Source organism: Ranitomeya variabilis, chromosome 2, assembly GCF_051348905.1.
Source record: "Ranitomeya variabilis isolate aRanVar5 chromosome 2, aRanVar5.hap1, whole genome shotgun sequence".
Lineage (NCBI taxonomy): Eukaryota > Metazoa > Chordata > Amphibia > Anura > Dendrobatidae > Ranitomeya > Ranitomeya variabilis.
Genome location: NC_135233.1, coordinates 214,841,648 through 214,862,971, shown reverse-complemented (window position 1 = coordinate 214,862,971; position 21,324 = coordinate 214,841,648). Strand labels below are relative to the sequence as shown.

General features: G+C 43.8%; 1 protein-coding gene and 1 long non-coding RNA gene across 3 annotated transcripts in view; one reads left to right on the top strand and one right to left on the bottom strand.

The window, feature by feature from the left end:
• The window catches only part of MAPKAP1 (MAPK associated protein 1), a 194,490-nt gene extending 177,426 nt beyond the window's left edge, over positions 1-17,064 (bottom strand). For both annotated transcript variants that reach the window (XM_077283604.1, XM_077283605.1), the window contains exon 1: positions 16,934-17,064. The gene's annotated coding sequence lies outside the window, so the exon portion shown is untranslated. The remainder of the gene's footprint in view (positions 1-16,933) is intronic.
• A 1,068-nt stretch (positions 17,065-18,132) lies between these two features.
• Positions 18,133-21,324, top strand: part of LOC143809252 (uncharacterized) — an 81,262-nt gene continuing 78,070 nt past the window's right edge. The window contains exon 1 of the long non-coding RNA XR_013222175.1: positions 18,133-18,583. This is a non-coding gene — a long non-coding RNA (uncharacterized LOC143809252). The remainder of the gene's footprint in view (positions 18,584-21,324) is intronic.

Sequence of the window (21,324 nt, the reverse complement as noted above, 5' to 3'; positions counted from 1 at the left end):
GTTTGGAATTTTTTTTCACCACTTAGGTGAAAAATAACCTAGTCATGTTAGGTGTCTATGAACTCGTAGTGACCTGGAGAATCATAATGGCAGGTCAGTTTTAGCATTTAGTGAACCTAGCAAAATAGGCAAGCAAAAAACAAGTGTGGGATTGCACTTTTTTTGCAATTTCACTGCACTTGGAATTTTTTTCCCGTTTTCTAGTACACGACATGCTAAAACCAATGATGTCGTTCAAAAGTACAACTCGTCCCGCAAAAAATAAGCCCTCACATGGCCAAATTGACGGAAAAATAAAAAAGTTATGGCTCTGGGAAGGAGGGGAGCGAAAAACGAAAACTGAAAAACGGAAAAAGCTCCGGGGGTGAAGGGGTTAATATGCAGACAGGCTACTAAAGACAAGCTACTAGTTAAAAGGGTTCTCTGGGACAATAACCCTTACAGCCTATACTTAAAGGGAACCTGTCACCCCGTTTTTTCGGTATGAGATAAAAATACTGTTAAATAGGGCCTGAGCTGTGCATTACAATAGTGTATTTTGTGGACCCCCGTTCCCCACCTATGCTGCCGAAATACGTTACCAAAGTAGTCGTTTTCGCCTGTCAATCAGGCTGGTCAGGTCAGATGGGCGTGGTGTCTTCCCCCAGATCTTGCGTAGTTTTCCGTTGGTGGCGTAGTGGTGTGCGCATGCCCAAGTCCAGAATCCTGCACAGGGGTGTGAAAATAGCAGCGATGTCCGTTATTCCATTGGTGATCGGTGGGCGCGGCCATCTTGCTTTGGCCGCGCGTGCGCAGAAGCGGCGCTCTGCTGGCCGCGGCTTCAGGAAAATGGCCGCCGCGATAGCCATCTGCGCACGCGCGGATGCCCGCGGCCATTTTCCTGAAGCCGCGGCCAGCAGAGCGCCGCTTCTGCGCACGCGCGGCCAAAGCAAGATGGCCGCGCCCACCGATCACCAATGGAATAACGGACATCGCTGCTATTTTCACACCCCTGTGCAGGATTCGGGACCTTGGACATGCGCACACCACTACGCCACCAACGGAAAACTACGCAAGATCTGGGGGAAGACACCACGCCCATCTGACCTGACCAGCCTGATTGACAGGCGAAAACGACTACTTTGGTAACGTATTTTGGCAGCATAGGTGGGGAACGGGGGTCCACAAAAAACAATATTGTAATGCACAGCTCAGGCCCTATTTAACAATATTTTTATCTCATACCGAAAAAACGAGGTGACAGGTTCCCTTTAACATATGCCATGAATGCTTGATCAGAGGGATCACAGAGTTTACAGTTGTTAAACACACACACAGACCTTGGTTGAGGCAAAACACCATTGTACACACCTCAGCTGCCGCAGAATCTCACAATACACATCAGGTACTGCAGAACCTCATAATATATACCTCAGCTGCTACAGAACCTCCTAATACACCTACAGTGCCTACAAGTAGTATTCAACCCCCTGCAGATTTAGCAGGTTTACACATTTGGAATTAACTTGGCATTGTGACATTTGGACTGTAGATCAGCCTGGAAGTGTGAAATGCACTGCAGCAAAAAAGAATGTTATTTCTTTGTTTATTTTTTTTTTTAATTGGGAAAAGTCTTTTCAGAGGGTCATTTATTATTCAACCCCTCAACCCCCCAGAATTCTGTTTGGTTCCCCTAAAGTATTAAGAAGTAGTTCAGGCACAAAGAACAATGAGCTTCACATGTTTGGATTAATTATCTCTTTTTCCAGCCTTTTCTGACTATTTAAGACCCTCCCCAAACTTGTGAACAGCACTCAAACATGGTCAACATGGGAAAGACAAAGGAGCATTCCAAGGCCATCAGAGACAAGATCGTGGAGGGTCACAAGGCTGGCAAGGGGTACAAAACCCTTTCCAAGGAGTTGGGCCTACCTGTCTCCACTGTTGGGAGCATCATCCGGTAGTGGAAGGCTTATGGAACTACTGTTAGCCTTCCATGGCCTGGACAGCCTTTGAAAGTTTCCTCCCGTGCCGAGGCCAGGCTTGTCCGAAGAGTCAAGGCTAAACCAAGGACAACAAGGAAGGAGCTCCGGGAAGATCTCATGGCAGTGGGGACATTGGTTTCAGTCAATACCATAAGTAACGTACTCCACCGCAATGGTCTCCGTTCCAGACGAGCCCGTAAGGTACCTTTACTTTCAAAGCGTCATGTCAAGGCTCGTCTACAGTTTGCTCATGATCACTTGGAGGACTCTGAGACTGACTGGTTCAAGGTTCTCTGGTCTGATGAGACCAAGATCGAGATCTTTGGTGCCAACCACACACATGACGTTTGGAGACTGGATGGCACTGCATACGACCCCAAGAATACCATCCCTACAGTCAAGCATGGTTGTGGCAGCATCATGCTGTGGGGCTGTTTCTCAGCCAAGGGGCCTGGCCATCTGGTCCGCATCCATGGGAAGATGGATAGCACGGCCTACCTGGAGATTTTGGCCAAGAACCTCCGCTCCTCCATCAAGGATCTTAAGATGGGTCGTCATTTCATCTTCCAACAAGACAACGACCCAAAGCACACAGCCAAGAAAACCAAGGCCTTGTTCAAGAGGCAAAAAATCAAGGTGTTGCAGTGGCCTAGTCAGTCTCCTGACCTTAACCCAATTGAAAACTTGTGGAAGGAGCTCAAGATTAAAGTCCACATGAGACACCCAAAGAACCTAGATAACTTGGAGAAGACCTGCATGGAGGAGTGGGCCAAGATAACTCCAGAGACCTGTGCCGGCCTGATCAGGTCTTATAAAAGACGATTATTAGCTGTAATTGCAAACAAAGGTTATTCCACAAAATATTAAACCTAGGGGTTGAATAATAATTGACCCACACTTTTATGTTTAAAATTTATAAAAATTTAACTGAGCAACAAAACGTTTTGGTTTGTAAGATTTATGAATCTGTTAATAAATCCTGCTCTTGTTTGAAGTTTGAAGGCTCTAACTTATTTGCATCTTATTAAACCTGCTAAATCTGCAGGGGTTGAATACTACTTGTAGGCACTGTAAGTTACTGAGGAACATCACAATACACACCACAGATGCAGCAAAACACCATCATACTCACTCAGCAGGTGCTGAGTATCCTACTACACACCCCAGCTCCTGCGGAGCATCATAAAGCCATAAAACGTATCTCAGCTAGTGCAAAACATCATGATAGAAAAAAATGTGCAAAGCACAATAGGATCTTACCCAGGTTTGAGAAATCGAAAGATGGGGGTGATATGCTCACCTTGAGAGGTTGTGTGCGACTCAGCCACTATATAGCGAAACTGTCAGCTGCTGCAATATCCACAGGAATCAATTCATATATAAAAAAACAGGATCAGTGGATTTCAGATGCGAAGGCAAGATGGTTAACGGACATGTGGCTGTCCTGAGGAAAAAGTTCTTACTGACTTTAAAACCCGCTGACAATAAACCACTTTCAATTAATCATCTGGTCTTCGGATCTTGGAATCAGCAGCACATCTGAAAATCCACTGATCCTGTTTTTTTATATATAAAATATAATACACACCTCCAGACAGGCCCGATGCCAACAATCGACCCTGTGTGCATAGACACAGCACAGCACTTTACCAGCAGGGATGCTGGCTGTGTTGTACAACCGGCACCCAAGTTGCACTGTTGTGATTAAAGCTAGCAGTTTAACCCCTTAAGTCAAGGGTGGGGCTATTTGCATATTTATAACATCTCTCACAGGCCGTGCAAAATTATTAATCTAAAAAGTTGACACTTTGTAATGATAACTTGTGTAAAGACCAGCTCACAGCGGTAAGTTGCTGCAAACACAGATGCATATTTCAATGCAGATCTCCTCAAAGTAAGAAATTCATCACTACTCATATAATGTTTATAGAACTGAGGCAGTGGGAGGTCTGCTGTGTACATCACCTAGCATACACTGAGACTCTGCTGTATATACATCACCTAGGATACACTGAGACTCTGCTGTATATACATCACCTAGGATACACTGAGACTCTGCTGTATATACATCACCTAGGATACACAGACTCTGCTGCATATACATCACACAGAATACACTGAGACTCTGCTGTATAAATCACATAAAATAAAATGAGACTGATTTCTATACAGTACATCAGATAGGAGAGACTAACTGCTGTATATAACATAGGAAACAGAACTCTGTTGTGCATACATCACATAGGAGACACAGACTCTGCTATACATACATCACATAGGAGACACAGACTCTGCTATACGTACATCACATAGGAGACACTGAGAATCTGCTATACATACATCACATAGGAGACACAAACTATTCTATACGTACATCACATAGGAGACACAGACTCTGCTATACGTACATCACATAGGAGACACTGAGAATCTGTAATACGTACATCACATAGGAGACACAGACTCTGCAATACATACATCACATAGGAGACACAGACTCTTCTATACGTACATCACATAGGAGACACAGACTCTGCTATACGTACATCACATAGGAGACACAGACTCTGCTATACGTACATCACATAGGAGACACAGACTCTGCTATACGTACATCACATAGGAGACACAGACTCTGCTATACGTACAACACACAGGAGACACAGACTCTGCTATACATACATCACATAGGAGACACAGACTCTGCTATACATACATCACATAGGAGACAGACTATGCTATACGTACATCACATAGGAGACACAGACTCTGCTATACGTACAACACACAGGAGACACAGACTCTGCTATACATACATCACATAGGAGACACAGACTCTGCAATACATACATCACATAGGAGACACAGACTCTGCAATACATACATCACATAGGAGACACAGACTCTTCTATACGTACATCACATAGGAGACAGACTCTGCTATACGTACATCACATAGGAGACACAGACTCTGCTATACGTACATCACATAGGAGACACAGACTCTGCTATACATACATCACATAGGAGACACAGACTCTGCTATACATACATCACATAGGAGACAGACTATGCTATACGTACATCACATAGGAGACACAGACTCTGCTATACGTACAACACACAGGAGACACAGACTCTGCTATACATACATCACATAGGAGACACAGACTCTGCTATACATACATCACATAGGAGACAGACTATGCTATACGTACATCACATAGGAGACACAGACTCTGCTATACATACATCATATAGGAGACACTGAGAATCTGCTATACATACATCACATAGGAGACACAAACTCTTCTATAGGTACATCACATAGGAGACACTGAGAATCTGCTATACATACATCACATAGGAGACAGACTCTGCTATACATACATCACATAGGAGACACAGACTCTGCTATATGTACATCACATAGGAGACACAGACTCTGCTATACGTACATCACATAGAAGACACAGACTCTGCTATACATACATCACATAGGAGACACAGACTATGCTTTACGTACATCACATAGGAGACACTGAGACTCTGCTATAGGGTCATTCCATGTCAAGTGAAACAATTATTTTTACCTCTATATTTTAATTCTTTTGAGATTTTGTTATTTGGTAATAGTGTGTCAGAGAATGCAAAATGCGAAGAAAAAAATTCTAGATTTTTTTTTTTTTTAATTGATTTTCAAAGATCGGAAAAAGTGCGAATTTCGGTGTTGCCTGCCTTTACATTTCTCCTCATAACTCAGGCTAGAAAAAAAAGATAGAGAAACAAAATAAACACCATTCTACTCAGAACTGTACAGGCTTTCACCAGACATGTCACATGAGTATCTTTGTTAATATTTTAATAATAATAATAATCTTTATTTTTATATAGCGCTAACATATTACGCAGCGCTTTACAGTTTGCACACATTATCATCGCTGTCCCCGATGGGGCTCACAATCTAAATTCCCTATCAGTATGTCTTTAGAATGTGGGAGGAAACCGGAGTGCCCGGAGGAAACCCACGCGAACACGGAGAGAACATACAAACTCTTTGCAGATGTTGTCCAAGGTGGGATTAGAACCCAGGACTCCAGCGCTGCAAGGCTGCTGTGCTAACCACTGCGCCACCGTGCTGCCCATTTTACCCATGCAAACGCAAAATTTTAAAATGAATTTCCGAAAAAAACGTTTAATTTAAAAAAAAAAAAAAAATGCACATGTGCCTGCTATGCTCCTAGCCAAATCTGTACCAAAATACAAGTTGGGATTGTCATGGGATGACATTTTAAAAAATAAAACTATTACAGTGTTAATTCGAAAATCTTGAATTCAGATCTGTTCAGCCTGTGGTCTAAAAGTGTGGGGTCCATATTTACCAAATAATCCATGATTTTTAGATATTACTGTATTATTTTATGTTACAGCTTAGAAGCAGGAGAGGACAGAGGAGAAAGCTTTGTTAGGGCTCAACCTGAGAATGAGCAGAGGTAGACAGTGAATGCAGAGCAGATGACAGGCCGGCAGCTCGAGCCTCCAGGGGCCATATTCACACCAAATCTTAACACCCATGTAACTTTTCGAATGGAGTGAGAAAAATATTTTTAACATCCAGTTCATATATTGTACAAACTACGACTACAATGAGGAGGAGAGTTTGTGAAAACACCGGTTACAGAAAGCAGAAAGGGGACTCAGCAATACCACACTGTCATCCCATGTAGGGAAACAGAAATAAAAACAAGGATTTTTTCATTCAGCAAAGACAGTGAAGTCCATGAAGTGGTAGAAGGCGGCACAAGATCGGCAATGGATGGCATAACTGGTGATGTGACCTGTGAATATGATCGGCGCTGGTGGCTGTCTACTGTACTCTCCAAAGATTGTGAAAATGAAGAAGTAGAATTGACTTTTCTGCACCTTCTCGTCCAGCGCCGTCCTTTGTGTATCCAAGAAAACCAGACATTGTAAAAGTTAACAAAAATCAGATATTAACTCAGGTGGAGCCGAGCACCATGACAGCCGCACATACTCTGACACAAAAGGAAACGGCCATTGCTAGTAAGCGCTTATGGACAAGATGACATTTCACCCACTAGAAGGGACAAATTGTTGATAAAAAGCCAGTGTAAATACCTACTATTAATTGTTTGATTAGTTCATATTTTATAGAACGAGGATTTAACTACTGTACTATTCTTCTTAAACACTTCATAAAAGACATGTTTAGTGATATAATAGAAAAAAATTGTTACATGTATAAATAGGTGGTAAAAATATTGGTTATTTTAATCTTGTTTTCAACATATAATTAGGATGAGACTGTATTTAGAAAATCACACTTGAGGATGTGATCACCTTTTTTCTTTTGGTTTGTTCAATGCATTCAGGTTGAAAATGCTGAGCAAGTTGTTATGATGATTAAGATGTATTTATTCAGGCACTTCGGTATTTGTTTTTTGTGTTTCTTTATTGTTGCATATAAATGTTGAATTCAATAAGTTGTAATTTGAAAAGAAAAAAAGGAAGAAACTCACACAAACATAAAATCAGATGATTCAAGGCTTAAAAAAACAAAACAAATTTGATAGGTCCCAAGTTGAATCCCTGTATAAATATAAACAAGAACACAAGTAACACGCATGCATTTTCACAATTTTAAAACATAAGTTTTTTTCACAATTGCGCATCAAAATTTTGAATTTGATTTCTCTTAAACAAAATATAAAGAAACATAGTCTTGTGACATACCAAATGAAAGCTGGCACCGTTCTGAGAAACATGATGCCTCTCCCACCTCTTTATCTTAATTCTAGCCCGAGATATGATAAACAATGTAAAGCCATACCAGGACAAAACTTGCACTTTTTCAAAACTTAAGTAGTCAGTGAAAAATTAACTGATGAAGAAAAAAATTAAAAACTTTTAATTTGTAATTAACTAAAGTTGTAATTCATAAGAAAAATCTAAAGAGGTCAGGTAAAAAAAGTAAATAAAAAAAAAAGTGGTATTCACCTGCGCTGTCTACAAAAACGAACAATAAAATGAAAAATAGATGAATAAATGAATAAGAGAACACTTACTTAATGAGTAATCATTGGTTATGCAGTGGATGTTATAATAGGTCCTTAAAGTACTACCAGAAACTTAGGGGAATGAGAAGAAAAAGAAAAAAAAAAGTGTAAATGTTTGTATTGGTGAATATAGTGAGACTAAATAGATTTATAATATATACTCACTCAGATATTAAATGGAAATGTGCAATGAAGAGAAGTGATCCCTGTGTATCTGCAATTGATGCGGGATTGTGATGACCACAGTTGCTTAATCTTCAGAGGTTTATAGTAGATGCAACTGCTTAAATAAATGTACAACCTTTATAGGTATGGTTTTAAATAAATGCGGTCTAGTTTTCCCAGTACACAATAAACTTACTGCTGGTGGGAGTAGCGCAGGATTCCGTTAGGTTAAGGTACTAAGATGACCGTCAGGTGCTGGCTGACAAGGATTACTGTGATTAGAATTGATTGCCCATATGTTGAGATGAAGAGAAATGCTCCCCTAGTACGTTGGAGCACTAATATGCCACAATTGCTATGTGCACATAAAATATGCTGTACTCACTGTGGTGCTGAGTGCGGAGGGAAGTGGTTCCGGAAAGTCTGAGCCACAGCTAGGTGTACCGCTATGGCAGAGCGGTGTGTTGGCTGACTAGCTAAACTAGCACACCTGTCCTTTTTAGCACCGTAGCGTGGTGACGTCACCTATAAAGGTTGTACATTTATTTAAGCAGGGGCATCCACTAAAAACCTCTGAAGATTAAGCAACTGTGGTCATCACAATACCCGCATCAATTGCAGACACACAGGGATCACGTCTCTTCATTGCACATTTCTATTTAATATCTGAGTGAGTATATATTATAAATCTATTTAGTCTCACTATATTCACCAATACAAACATTTACACTTTCTTTTTTTTTTTTCCTTCTTCTCATTCCCCTAAGTTAAACTTTCTGGTAGTACTTTAAGGACCTATTACAGCATCCACTGCATAAACAATGATTACTCATTAAGTAAGTGCTCTCTTATTCATTTATTCATCTATTTTTCATTTTATTGTTTGTTTTTGTAGACAGCGCAGGTGAATACCACTTTTTTTCATTTGATATACTTTACAGGTCTACACAGAACCTGTCACAATCACCAGCAGCACTCTACATTCAGCAATTTTGTTCCCTCACTAGGAACTATCAGGAGCGCCAGTGATTTCTACTTCCTTTTTCAGGTAAAAAAAGAATTCATATTTGGATCACTTGATATGGAATAACCCTATACATACATCACATAGGAGACACAAACTCTGGTATACATACATCACATAGGAGACACTGAGAATCTGCTATACATACATCACATAGGAGACACAGGGACTCTGCTATATATACACATAACATAGGGAGACACAGGAACTCTGCTATATACATCACCATAGGGAGACACAGGGACTCTGCTATACATACACATAGGGAGGCACAGACTGCTGCATATATATCACCTAGGAAACAGACTCTGCTATACATACATCACATAGGAGACACTGAGAACCTGCTATACATACATCACATAGGGAGACACAGGGACTCTGCTATATACAAATAGGAGACACAGACTGCTGCATATATATCACCTAGGAAACACAGACTGCTATACATACATCACATAGGAGACACTGAAAATCTGCTATAGATACATCACATAGGAGACACAGACTCTACTATACATACATCACATAGGAGACACTAAGAATCTGCTATACGTACATCACATAGGAGACAGACTGCTATACACACATCACATAGGAGACACTGAGAATCTGCTATACATACATCACATAAGAGACACAGACTCTGCTATACGTACATCACATACAGTTACGTCCATATATATTTGGACAGAGACAACATTTTTCTAATTTTGGTTATAGACATTACCACAATGAATTTTAAACAAAACAATTCAGATGCCGTTGAAGTTCAGACTTTCAGCTTTCATTTGAGGGTATCCACATTAAAATTGGATGAAGGGTTTAGGAGTTTCAGCTCCTTAACATGTGCCACCCTGTTTTTTAACCCCTTCCCAACCCATGACACCACGTAGGCGTCATGAAAGTCGGTGCCAATCCGACCCATGACGCCTATGTGGCGTCATGGAATGATCGCGTCCCTGCAGATCGGGTGAAAGGGTTAACTCCAATTTCACCCGATCTGCAGGGACAGGGGGAGTTGTACTTTAGCTCAGGGGGGCTGGCTTTGGCCCCACATGGCTACGATCGCTCTGATTGGCTGTTGAAAGTGCAACAGCCAATCAGAGCAATTTGCAATATTTCACCTATGAAAATGGTGAAATATTGCAATCCAGCCATGGCCAATGCTGCAATATCATCGGCCATGGCTGGAAATCCAGATCTGCCCCCCCCCCACCGCCACCGATCTCCTCCCCAGTCCTCCGTTCTGTCCCGTACTCCCCTCTGTCCGCCTGTCCGCTCCCCCCGTGCTCCGATCCAGCCCCCCCAACACCCCCTCATACTTACCAATCCTCCCGGAGTCCGTCCGTCTTCTCCCTGGGCGCCGCCATCTTCCAAAATGGCAGGCGCATGCGCAGTGCGCCCGCCGAATCTGCCGGCCGGCAGATTCGTTCCATGTACATTTTGATCACTGTGATAAAACCTATCACAGGTTAGGGGTAGGGGTAGGGTTAGCGTTAGAATTAGGCTATGTGCACATGGTGCGGATTTGGCTGCGGATCCGCAGCGGATTGGCCGCTGCGGATTCGTAGCAGTGTTCCATCAGGTTTACAGTACCATGTAAACCTATGGAAAACCAAATCCGCTGTGCCCATGGTGCGGAAAATACCGCGCGGAAATGCTGCGTTGTATTTCCCGCAGCATGTCAATTCTTTGTGTGGATTTCGCAGCGTTTTACACCTGTTCCTCAATAGGAATCCGCAGGTGAAATCCGCATAAAAAACACTGGAAATCTGCGGTAAATCCGCAGGTAAAACGCAGTGCCTTTTACCTGCGGATTTTTCAAAAATGGTGCGGAAAAATCTCACACGAATCCGCAACGTGGGCACATAGCCTTAGGGTTGGAATTAGAGTTAGGGTTGGAATTAAGGCTAGGGTTGGAAATAGGGTTAAGAATAGGCTTGTGGTTAGGGTTATGGTTAGGGGTGTGTTGGGGTTAAAGTTGTGGTTAGGGTTGGGATTAGGGTTGGGATTAGGGTTAGGGTTGTGGTTAGGGGTGTGTTGGGGTTAGGGTTGTGATTAGGGTTATGGCTAGAGTTGGGATTAGGGTTAGGGGTGTGTTGGGGTTAGTGTTGGAGTTAGAATTGAGGGGTTTCCACTGTTTAGGCACATCAGGGGTCTCCAAACGCAACATGGCGCCACCAATGATTCCAGCCAATCTTGCGTTCAAAAAGTCAAATGGTGCTCCCTCCCTTCCGAGCCCCGACGTGCGCCCAAACAGTGATTTACCCCCACATATGGGGTACCAGCATACTCAGGACAAACTGGGCAACAATTATTGGGGTCCAATTTCTCCTGTTACCCTTGCGAAAATAAAAAATTGCTTGCTAAAACATAATTTTAGTGGAATGAAAAATGATTTTTTATTTTCACGGCTCTGCGTTGTAAACTTCTATGAATCACTTGGGTGTTCTAAGTGCTCACTACACATCTAGATAAGTTCCTTGGGGGGTCTAGTTTCCAAAATGGGGTCACTTGTGGGGGGTTTCTACTGTTTAGGCACATCAGGGGCTCTGCAAATGGAATATGACGCCCGCAGACCACTCCATCAAAGCCTGCATTTCAAAACGTCACTGCTTCCCTTCCGAGCCCCGATGTGTGCCCAAACAGTGGTTTACCCCCACATATGGGGTACCAGCGTACTCAGGACAAACTGGACAACAACTTTTGGGGTCCAATTTCTCCTGTTACTCTTGCGAAAATAAAAAATTGCTTGCTAAAACATAATTTTTGAGGAATGAAAAATTATTTTTTATTTTCACGGCTCTGCGTTGTAAACTTCTATGAAGCACTTGGGGGTTCTAAGTGCTCACTACACATCTAGATAAGTTCTTTGGGGGGTCTAGTTTCCAAAATGGGGTCACTTGTGGGGGGTTTCTACTGTTTAGGCACATCAGGGGCTCTGCAAACGTAACATGATGCCCGCAGACCATTCCATCAAAGTCTGCATTCCAAAACGTCACTACTTCCCTTCCGAGCCCCGGCATGTGCCCAAACAGTGGTTTTCCCCCCACATGTGGGGTATAAGAGTACTCAGGAGAAACTGGACAACAACTTTTGGGGTCCAATTTCTCCTGTTACCCTTGGGAAAATAAAAAATTGTGGGCTAAAAATTCATTTTTGAGAAAAGAAAAAATATTTTTTATTTTCATGGCTCTGCGTTATAAACGTCTGTGTTCGCCAAATTTCCGTTTTTTCACAAATAAACTCAGAAATTATCGACCTAAATTTACCACTAACATGAAGTCCAATATGTCACGAAAAAACAATCTCAGAATCGCTAGGATCCGTTGAAGCATTCCTGAGTTATTACCTCATAAAGGTACACTGGTCAGAATTGCAAAAAACGGCCAGGTCATTAAGGTCAAAATAGGCTGGGTCATGCAGGGGTTAAGGGACCAAAAGTAATTGGACAATTGACTCCAAGGATACTTCATGGACAAATGTGGGCAATCCCTTCGTTATGTCATTCTCAATTAAGCAGATAAAAGGCCTGGAGTTGATTTGAGGTGTGGTGCTTGCATTTGGAAGGTTTTGCTGTGAAGTAAACATGCAGTCAAAGGAGCTCTCCATGCAGGTGAAACAAGCTATCCTTAAGCTGCGAAAACAGAAAAAACCCATCCGAGAAACTGCTACAATATTAGGAGTGGGAAAATCTACAGTTTGGTACATCCTGAGAAAGAAAAAAAGCACTGGTGAACTCATCAATGCAAAAAGACCTGGGCGCCCACGGAAGACAACAGTGGTGGATGATCGCAGAATAATCTCCATGGTGAAGAGAAACCCCTTCACAACAGCCTACCAAGTGAGCAACACTCTCCAGGAGGTCGGCGTATCAATATCCCAATCTACCATAAAGAGAAGACTGCATGAAAGTGAATACAGAGGGTTCACTGCACGGTGCAAGCCACTCATAAGCATCAAGAATAAAAAGGCTAGACTGGACTTTGCTAAAAAACATCTAAAAAAGCCAGCACAGTTCTGGAAGAACATTCTTTGGACAGATGAAACCAAGATCAACCTCTACCAGAATGATGGAAAGAGAAAAGTATGGCGAAGGCGTGGTACAGCACATGATCCAAAGCATACCACATCATCTGTAAAACACGGCGGAGGCAGTGTGATGGCTTGGGCATGCATGGCTGCCAGTGGCACTGGGTCACTAGTGTTTATTGATGATGTGACACAGGACAGAAGCAGCAGAATGAATTCTGAGGTATTCAGAGCCGCCATACTGTGTGCTCAGATCCATCCAAATGCAGCCAAACTGATTGGTCGTCGTTTCATACTACAGATGGACAATGACCCAAAACATAAAGCCAAAGCAACCCAGGAGTTTATTAAAGCAAAGAAGTGGAATATTCCTGAATGGCCAAGTCAGTCACCTGATCTCAACCCAATAGAGCATGTATTTCACTTGTTAAAGACTAAACTTCAGACAGAAAGGCCCACAAACAAACAGCAACTGAAAACCACCACAGTGAAGGCCTGGCAGAGCATCAAAAAGGAGGAAACACAGCGTCTGGTGATGTCCATGAGTTCAAGACTTCAGGCAGTCACTGCCAACAAAGGGTTTTCAACCAAGTACTAGAAATGAACATTTTATTTAAAATTAATCTGTCCAATTACTTTTGTTTTTGTTAAAAACAGGGTGGCACATGTTAAGGAGCTGAAACTCCTAAACCCTTCATCCAATGTTAATGTGGATACCCTCAAATGAAAGCTGAAAGTCTGAACTTCAACTGCATCTGAATTGTTCTGTTTAAAATTCACTGTGGTAATGTCTATAAAGAAAATTAGAAAAATGATGTCTCTGTCCAAATATATATGGACGTAACTGTAGGAGACACTGAGAACCTGCTATACATACATCACATAGAAGACACAGACTTTGCTATACATACATCACATAGAAGACACAGACTTTGCTATACATACATCACATAGGGGACACTGAGAACCTGCTATACATACATCACATAGAAGACACAGACTTTGCTATACATACATCACATAGGAGACACTGAGAATCTGCTATACGTACATCACATAGGAGACACAGACTGCTATACATACATCACTTAGGAGACAGACTCTACTATACATACATCACATAGGAGACAAAGGGACTCTGCTATACATACAAATAGGAGACACAGACTGCTGCATATACTGTATATCACCTAGGATACACATACTCTGTATATACATCACATAGGAGACAATGAGAATCTGCAGTATAAATCCCATAAGATACAATGTGACTGCTTTATATACATTGGATATGAGAGACCGTGACTGTTATATACATCATAGTAAACATTCAGACTCTGCTGCCTATACATCACAAGATACACAGTGACTACTGTATACACATCACTTGGAGAGAACGCAACTGCTGTATACATATAACAAGAGATACACTGAGACTCTGCTGTGTATACATCACATAGGATACATAGACTGCATATAAATCACATAGCTACACTGAGTCTGCTGTATACATCACATTGCTACATTGAGACTGCTGTGTAAATAACACAGTGCCACTGAGACTGCTGTATATATCACATAGGATACAATGAGACTGCTGTGTACACAAAAGGGATACCGAGACTCTGCTGTATATACATCACATAAGATACACTGAGACTGCGGTGTATACATAACACATGAGACAGACTCTGCAGTATAAATTACATAGGGTACACAGACTGCTGTATACATCCCATAGAAAACAATGAGACTGCTGTGTACACATCACAAAGGATACACCAAGACTGCTGTTTAGAATCACATAAGATACACATCACCTAAGATACACTGTGACTGCTTATATATATATATATCACATAGGATACACTGAGACTCTGCAGTATAAATCACATAAGATAAAATGAGATTCTGCTGTATAAATCACAAGATACAATGAGACTGTTGTGTATATAGTACATCACATAAGATACAGTGAGACTGCTGTTTATACATCACATAAAAAAACCATGACTACTGCATACATCACATAGGACACATTGGGACTCTGCTGTGAATACGTCACATAAGATATACCACGACTGCTGTATACACATCCCAAAAGATATAGTGAGACTGCTGTATATATGTCACATTGGATATACAGATTCTGCAGTATAACAGGATACACTGAGGTTCTGTTGTATATATATATATATATCACATAGAACACAGACTCTGCAGTATAAACTACATAGACTACAATAAGACTGCTGCATAAACCACATAGGTTACACAGACTGCTGAATATACATCACACTAGATAGTGGCCCGATTCTAACGCATCGGGTATTCTAGAATATGTATGTCCACGTAGTATATTGCCCAGTGACGTAGTATATTGCCCAGTGACGTAGTATATTGGCCAGCCACGTAGTATATTGCCCAGTGACGTAGTATATTGCCCAGCGACGTAGTATACAGCACAGAGCCACGTAGTATATTGCCCAGCCACGTAGTATATTGGGCAGTCACGTAGTATATTGCCCAGCCACGTATGTCACAGGTTAAAAAAAAAATAAACATATACTCACCTTCCGCAGGCGCGTTGTAGTTCTGTCGCCTGTGTGGGGTGCAGGCGGCAGCTTCCGGTCCCAGGGTGTGATGATGTCGCGGTCACGTGACCGTGACGTCATGGCAGGTCCTTCTCCCAGACCATCCTTGCCACCGGAACGTGCCGCTTCCATGGACCGGCCGGAGCATCGCGAGGAGCGGGAAAGGCGGCGGAAGGTGAGTATATAATGATTTTTAATTTTTTTTTAACACTAGATGTTTTTACTATTGACGCTGCATAGGCTGCGTCAATAGTAAAAACTTGGTCACACAGGGTTAATAGCGGCGGTAACGGAGTACGTTACCCGCGGCATACACTGCGACTACTGCTGCATTCACCATATGAAGGAGCGGGACAGTAGTGCAGATGAGCCAACGTCAGGACATAATCCAGCACTGCATGCGCTGCGGCATTGAATAGTGAACATAGAAATAAGGAAAAATTAAAAGGCCGACAAAGGGAAAAATGCACTAAGGCACACTGGAAATCTGTCCAAGGGTCGGAGAAAATGACATCATCACGCCCACATTAGGTAATGTACAAAGAGAGGTGTTTTGAGACAATCAAAAACTACGTGTTTTCCAGTTAGAACTGTCACAAACTCCTTTAGGGAGTTTTTGGAGGAGCCTTTCGCTTCCTGCAGCAATTTTGAATGGTTCAAGAAGATTTTTTTTCCTTAAGCAGCTTTGCTGCCTTCCGATTAGACAGTATTGGAGCGTCCTCATTCAGCAGCTGCTTCAAAGAAGCAACATGCATGCTTTTCCCCCACCAGGCGTTTTTTAAAACCTGAAGTGGGAAAGAGGTTCTGCAGCAGCTGAGCACTGTGACAGCAGGGAGAAGCTGAGCCATTTCTCAGAGCTCTGCTTGCTGCCAGTGAATGCTGACCACGTCAGGTATCCGCAAGCCTCCCAGCACTGGGGAGCACAGGACGGTGCACAGCTCTCTGCCTGCCGAGTATTCCCAGTGGTAGGAGAACCCTGCTGTCAGCGTCAGTCACGTTGTTTCTGTGCTGTCACCGGCAGGTTCTGTGGCTCAGTAGCCTGTGGAGGTGAAATAACGGCGCCGCCGCCCTCACCTGACGCAGCGCCGCCAGTTCCGGTACCGACTGTCACCGGCTCCACGGTCTGTTGTTGTTATTAGCTAAACATCAGCGGCGGAAGTGTTTGATGACGTCACAGGGATCATGTGACTGCGCACAGAGGTGACGTTCTGCGTCACGTGACCGAGCTGCGGCTGTGGGAGGAGGGTGAGGCCGGCGGCTGCTGCTGGGCATCATGGCGGTGGTGGAGTGTTTGCTGCCAGTGAAGGAGCTATAGTGTTTGTGATTTATCATCATACATGGCTGACGCTGGAAGAAAGGCAGCAACTTTGTAATTCACCTTCATTATGGAAGGGTTGTCAATTCCTTAGTATACTGCATGTTGCCTAGGTTACCAGCCACCATTGCAGTCTATCAGCAGTGGCCAGTTTCCTAGGCAATGAGGGCAACACTTGCAAGCACCTTTACTTTAGAGCTTAGAAGTGCTGCTCTGACGCACTGCTCCCACCACAGTGTGACTGTGCTGCGGCCGAGGCATCAGTCATTCTGGAGCACATAACCTTCCTTAAAGGGAACCTGTCATGTAAAATAATGCTATTAACCGGCAGCTGTGGAGTTAATGTGCAGGGAAATAGTGTTCTAAACCTGCCTGGTGCCAGCACCAAGAGCCCCGCCGCCGGCACTGAGAACCTCGCTGCCGGCACTGAGACTCCTCCTACCAACACAGAGACTCGCTGCTGGCACTGAGATCCTCCCTGCTGGCATTGAGAGCCTCCCTGCCGACACTAAAAGCCTCGCTGCCGGCACTGAAAGCCTCCCTGCCAGCACTAAGAGCCCCGCTGCCAGCACTGAGAGCCGTGCTGCTGCCATTGAGACTCCTCCTACCAACACTGAGAGCCTTGCTGCTGGCACTGAGAGCCTTGCTGCTGGCACTGAGAGCCCCACTGCTGGCACTGAAATCCTCCCTGCCGGCACTAAAAGCCCCGCTGCCAACACTGAGAGCCGCGCTGCCAGCACTAAGAGCCCCACTGCCAGCACTGAGAGCCCCGCTGCTCCATTGAGACTCCTACCAACACTGAGAGCCTTGCTGCTGGCACTGAGAGCCTCCCTGCCAGCACTGAGACTCCTACCAACACTGAGAGCCTCGCTGCCAGCATTGGGAGCCCCACTTATGGCACTGAAATCCTCCCTGCCGGCACCAAAATCCCCGCTGCCAACACTGAGAGCCGTGCTGCTGCCATTGAGACTCCTCCTATCAACACTGAGAGCCTTGCTGCTGGCACTGAGAGCCTCCCTGCCAGCACCGAGACTCCTACCAACACTGAGAGCCCCACTGCTGGCACTGAAATCCTCCCTGCCGGCACTAAAAGCCCCGCTGCCAACACTGAGAGCCGCGCTGCCAGCACTAAGAGCCCCACTGCCAGCACTGAGAGCCCCGCTGCTCCATTGAGACTCCTCCTACCAACACTGAAATCCTCCCTGCCGGCACTAAAAGCCCCGCTGCCAGCACTGAGAGCCCCGCTGCTGCCATTGAGACTCCTCCTACCAACACTGAAATCCTCCCTGCCGGCACTAAAAGCCCTGCTGCCAACACTAAGAGCCACGCTGCCAGCACTAAGAGCCTCCCTGCCAGCACTGAGAGCCCTGCTGCTGCCATTGAGACTCTTAAATTATTAAACAAGCTGGGTAAGTAATCCAAGAAAAATCAAATGGACAATAGCAATTGGATACTATAAAACTTAACCTTTAATAGGTTCATTAAAAGGTATCATATAATTAGAACAAAATACAAAATAGGACAGGAACCCCAGTGAACTGCTGTGCCCTAAAACCCCACACAGAAAAGGAAAACAATTTAACAAAAACAGCACATCAAACGTATATAAAATGACAGCACTATTGATCTCTGAGTAAGTCACAGTCAGAGAAGTGAAGCAGATATCCACCTAGGTGGCGAAAAGATAACTCTATGCAGACATTCAAACAGGACCAAATTTAAAGGGAACCTGTCACCTCGTTTTTTCGGTATGAGATAAAAATACCGTTAAATAGGGCCTAAGCTGTGCATTACAATAGTATAGTTTGTGGACCCCGATTTCCCACCTATGCTGCCGAAATACGTTACCAAAGTAGTCGTTTTCGCCTGTCAATCAGGCTGGTCAGGTCGGATGGGCGTGGTGTCTTCCCCCAGATCTTGCGTAGTTTTCCGTTGGTGGCGTAGTGGTGTGCGCATGCCCAAGGTCCCGAATCCTGCACAGGGGTGTGAAAATAGCAGCGATGTCCGTTATTCCATTGGTGATCGGTGGGCGCGGCCATCTTGCTTTGGCCGCGCGTGCGCAGAAGCGGCGCTCTGCTGGCCGCGGCTTCAGGAAAATGGCCGCGGGATGCCGCGCGTGCGCAGATGGATATCGCGGCGGCCATTTTCCTGAAGCCGCGGCCAGCAGAGCGCCGCTTCTGCGCACGCGCGGCCAAAGGAAGATGGCCGTGCCCACCGATCACCAATGAAATAACGAACAGCGCGCTCTTTTAAATCCCCTGGCAGAGGATTCTGGACCTTGGGCATGCGCACACCACTACACCACCAACGGAAAACTACGCAAAATCTGGGGGAAGACAAGACGCCCTTTTGACCAGACCAGCCTGATTGACAGGCGAAAACGGAGACTTTGCAAAGGTATTTCGGCAACTTAGGTGGGTAATAAACGCATAACAAACACACTAATGTAACGCCCACCTCTGCCCCTATTTAACGCTATTTTTATCCCATCTTCCAAAACTGTGGTGACAGGTTCCCTTTAAGGAAAACCATCAAATGGAAACCAATTAACATATATACACTGACCAAGTTTGATGTACAAAATCTCACACTGTCTGGGTCAATATCTTATTGTTGTCATGCAAACAGTCCCGTGTGGAATATGAAATATGGCTGTGAGTTATCTTGTCATAGAAAAACATAGGAGCTTAATAAACTGTATTGCTTTTCCCTCCTATTGTAATGTCCAAAAATACTGCTTCTAAGTTCATATAAACAATAGTTAATCTATTCACTTGTCTATCATGAACCATAGTTACTGTCAGTAAAAATGCAGCAGAGTATCATAGCGGCTTCAGAACCAAGAACAAATTCTTGACCGCAAAATAAAGAAAAACCACATATATGCAAGGAACCATGCTTCCTCATCAAATTCTATGAGCATTCCACAGTGGTCAGTTTTGCGGATTATCAATCAATTTACCCTAAATGCTCCATTTGCACACTGATATGCATGGAGCAATATGACCAGAAGCCGACAAGTGTGGGTAGATCTCACCGCAAATTGGAGAAATGTTGTCTCATGGTGCAACCTTTCAAGGGAGGTGAGATAAAACTGAAGCCTCGATTATGAATAGCGTCTCCCAACGCATTTCATCCTTATGGAATCATCGGGAGTATCAAGATCTGCATTCGCTGCCTTACCGGTCTCCACAGTTCTGTGGAATTTGAAGATTCAGACCGTCGGCGCGTCGGGGAAGCCCCGCCTTTGGCGTGTGACGCGTCTCAGGGTCATGAAGAGTACTTCCGGTATTATCAGAGCGCTCGTCTGGAATCATGGACCGCAAACATCACAATGAGGTGAAACGCAAGCGTTCACCTAAGTTGTGATTCTGCGGCCGTCCAGATCTATAGCTTATTAGCCCCTATACCTATGTGTTGTGACAAATGTCATGCGCTGGTAAGTATCTCCCCAGGCAGGAAAGTCCCAATTTATGCCGCACATTAGATGGATGCCTGACTGTATATAACAGACATTCCTTATGGGCTAGGCATGCAAAATAAGGCGGATGCGATTGGTATGAGCACCGTCTTAAACCCCATATGGCATGATTCAGCATTCACTTAACATTTTATTATAGTGACTCTCACAGAGGCAAACACAGACCTGATGTGCAACTCTGGAAGAAAAAAATACAGATACCAATTCTGGGCATAGGACGAGAGAGATGAACTAGAGATATTTCTGTATGGAAGGAAAAATTGTTGTATGGACTCTCAATGAAAAAGATGTACAGGATCTTATAAATTCATTTACATGTACGAGACACCACTTAGACCAGCGTATGAAAGAATGAAAAATAAGGAGGGGGATTTGTGAGGGACCTGTTGTGCCCTATATGTCTGATCGTCTATTCTTACTGTGCCCTGCCTGTCGTGGAGGTTGGCACCCTAGGAGAAAACCTGCGCATATGGCGCCCCCACTCAACAGAGGCTATCCCAAACTGGCTATCCCTATTGCCCCCTCTTCTATAAACAGAAAGGATAGAAGAATAAATTGAATTAAAACCACAGATGTTCTAGGATGTAGGAGTGGTTAATTGATGCATGTTCAGAAGAGGGATGTATATATAGATGTTCAACATGGGAGACTTCCTTCCTTCTCACCCTA